The 3,373-nt window shown below is 17.4% G+C and overlaps 1 long non-coding RNA gene across 1 annotated transcript; it reads right to left on the bottom strand.

Moving 5' to 3' along the window:
- Nucleotides 1-243: 243 nt before the first annotated feature.
- LOC128959386 (uncharacterized) lies at nt 244-863 on the bottom strand. Its single transcript, XR_008484581.1, has 3 exons — nt 791-863; nt 599-679; nt 244-303 (listed from the first exon to the last, which is right to left on the bottom strand). It is a non-coding gene; the product is annotated as an uncharacterized LOC128959386 (long non-coding RNA).
- Between the last annotated feature and the right edge of the window lie 2,510 nt (nt 864-3,373).

Raw genomic sequence — 3,373 nt, 5'->3', positions numbered from 1 at the left:
TTAATAACTATAAGTGATTTATAAATATTATTTATAAAAACAAAACACAAAAACAAATAATTTATAATTTTTATTTAATTTTTATCAAACTATGAATAGTTATAAAAAATTTTGTTTAATTTCATAATTTTTATATAACTGTTGCCTAGAAACAAAAAATTACTGTAATTAATATTTTATAAAAATTATTAAAAATTAATTTTACCCCAAATCCAGCCATTTTTATTGACAATGATGTTGTATACGACCATTGATTTAATTTATAATCATATGTTTCAACCGTATCTATTACACCGTCAATAACTATATAATAAATAATAATAAAAAATTTATAGATTAGATATAAAGCATATAAACATAAAAAATAAATAATAATAATAGATTTTATAGTTTTTTTTGGTATTATTAAATGTATTAAAAATTATATTATATAATAAATAAAATATACTCAATTGTTAAGCATTATAATATATATATATATTTAACCTATAATTAAATTTTAAATTATTTAAAATTATATCTAAAAAAAGTTACTAAAAATACAATACAATTTTATAACAATTTTAGTTTTTTTAAAGTAAATAAATTGAAATTATACCATTTGTATAGCCACCCAATGCATATAATTTATCATTGAATGCAATCAATTTAAATTGATATCTAGTTGAAAGCATTGGTGCTATTGATTCAAATAAATAAATAATTTGTATATTAATTATAATTAATAGATATTAATCAAAAAATAAAAAATCAAAAATCAAAATTATTTTAATAGTTAATAACAACCAACCAATTACTGTCCATTTATTTGTTTTGGGATCATATGTTTCGCATGATTTCCAATCATTATAACCTACACCCCCGCAAACATATATTTTACCCATAAATGATGCTGAACCAAATAAATATCTATAATTTTATTGATTAAAAAAAATAAATAAATAAAAATTATATATATAGCTAAAATTTTTCTATATATTACATTAATTATAATCAACATAGTAATAAATAGTTATAGTTAATTAGCTATTTAGCTAGCAAATTAACTAGTTTATAATTATTAAAATTACAAAGCACTATACTGAATAATTTTTATTCAAATAAATAATTTAATTAATCTTTATTCAATTTAAATTTAATAAATTTATATTCAACTTTAATTTAATTAATTTCTAATCAACTTAAATTTAATTATTTTTAAAAAATAAAAAATAATAACTACTAGTATAATAAATAATTTTTAAGCAATAATTATATATATAATACTAAATAAAACTAACCTCGGATATCTCATATGTTTCATTGGTATCCATTGTTGTGTAGTTGTATCCAATCTTTCCATTGTATCTACAATTTCATTACCACTTTTACCGCCGATAGCATACATAAGCCCATCGTGTGCTACCAGTGCCAGACCATACCTTTCCTCAATCATTGGTGTCGCAAAAGACCATTCATCAGTATTTGGTAAATAATATTCACATGATTTTGAAATATTATCTAATTATATATTAAAAAATATCAATTGATTAATAAATTATTTGATAGTAACATATAGTAAGTTAAAAAAAAATTTAGTATTTCCTAATACTAATAATAAGATTATGAAAATGTTATTAATTAGTAAATTAATTTAATAAAAATACTAAGTTAAAAAAATATTTTATTTTTCAAAAAAATATATATATAAACTTACTATTTCGTCCACCACATATATAAATTCTATTATCTATTACAGTTGCATCATTGTAACTTTTTTAAAAAAATTCAAAAACAATAAAAATTAAATAATTTATAATAATTTATTTAAAAAATATTATTATATTTAAAAATAATTAATTTTATTCAAATACCCGCGTAATTGATTCATCGATGCTATTGGTTTCCATTGATTTGTTTGCGTATCGTATGTTTCAACACTATTCAAATAATTACCCTATTTTTTGATATATATATTTAAAAAATACAATAATAGTTATTAATATTTTTAATACTAGTTATTAATATTTTTATACTGTACATATAGTGTACAACAAATATATTATTATTGCTATTATATATATATATATATGAAAAAAATTATTAATAAAAAAATATCATATCATAAGTTTAAGTGCAAATTATTTAAAAAAAAACTTATGATAACCTTATTGTACTTAAATATCAGATTAAATACAACAATACAATGATTACCTATTGTAATGTCTAAATGCAATAATATAATCAATGTATAAGCAAAATATATATATATTTATAATATTTTTAACAGTTATTTTTTGTTGATAATTAATTAATACTAGTTATTAATAATTTTAATAATAGTTATTGATATTTTTAATAAAATTATATTTTTTTTAATTATATTTTTTTTTGCTGATACATACATCCCAACCGCCGATTGCATACAATTTTGAATCAATTGAAATCAAACTAAACACTTGGCGTTTAGTGGACATGGATTGTATTGGTTGCCAAACATTTGTTTGCTTATCATATTTATAACATACAGTCAAACGTGTTGTCCCATCATATCCGCCGCATATATAGATAAAACTATCGCCCGATAAGTCATCAATTGTTTGCTAATAATTAGTAACAAAAAATTAATTAATAATTTATAAATGAAAATATATAAATTACTATACATTACATTATTATTATTATTAATTGCTAATGTATTTAACAAATAAAAACAATTAAATAAGTAAATGGATATAATTAAAATCAATAAATTAAATTTATTAGACATTTTTTTAAAAAAAAAATATTATTATAGTAAAATAATATTTATGTTCAACAATTAGTGTACAACAAATATATTGTTATTGCTATTATATATATATATATGAAAAAAATTATTAATAAAAAAAATATCATATCATAAGTTTAAGTGCAAATTATTTCAAAAGAAAACTTATTATAACCTTATTGTACTTAAATATTAGATTAAATACAACAATACAATAATTACCTATTGTAATGTCTAAATGCAATAATTTAATCAGTGTATAAGCAAAATATATAGATATTATATTTAACAGTTAGTTTTTTTGTTGATAATTAATTAATACAAATATTATAACACTATTATAACTAAAAAAAATGCCTGAAATATACAAAAATTAGTTTATAATAATTAATTTAATATATTTGTTAGAAAATGTGTTGTTTATACTATGATTATGACCACTATTATTGATATATATACATTAGTAATTATTTTTTTTAATTGTAAAATTTTTTTAAGGAAAAAAAACATGATAATTAAGATCGTTGTTTTTTAATTTTACTGTATATATATATATATATATAGTAGTAACAATATCAATTAAATAATCTATATTTATCAAATTATTTTACTAACTTAACATTA

The sequence above is a fragment of the Oppia nitens genome, unplaced genomic scaffold, assembly GCF_028296485.1.
Source record: "Oppia nitens isolate AA-2021 unplaced genomic scaffold, nextdenovo-longstitch-racon4-pilon3 scaffold49_pilon_pilon_pilon, whole genome shotgun sequence".
NCBI lineage: Eukaryota > Metazoa > Arthropoda > Arachnida > Sarcoptiformes > Oppiidae > Oppia > Oppia nitens.
Note: the sequence above shows the minus strand (reverse complement) of the source record. Positions and strands in the feature narration are given on the sequence as shown.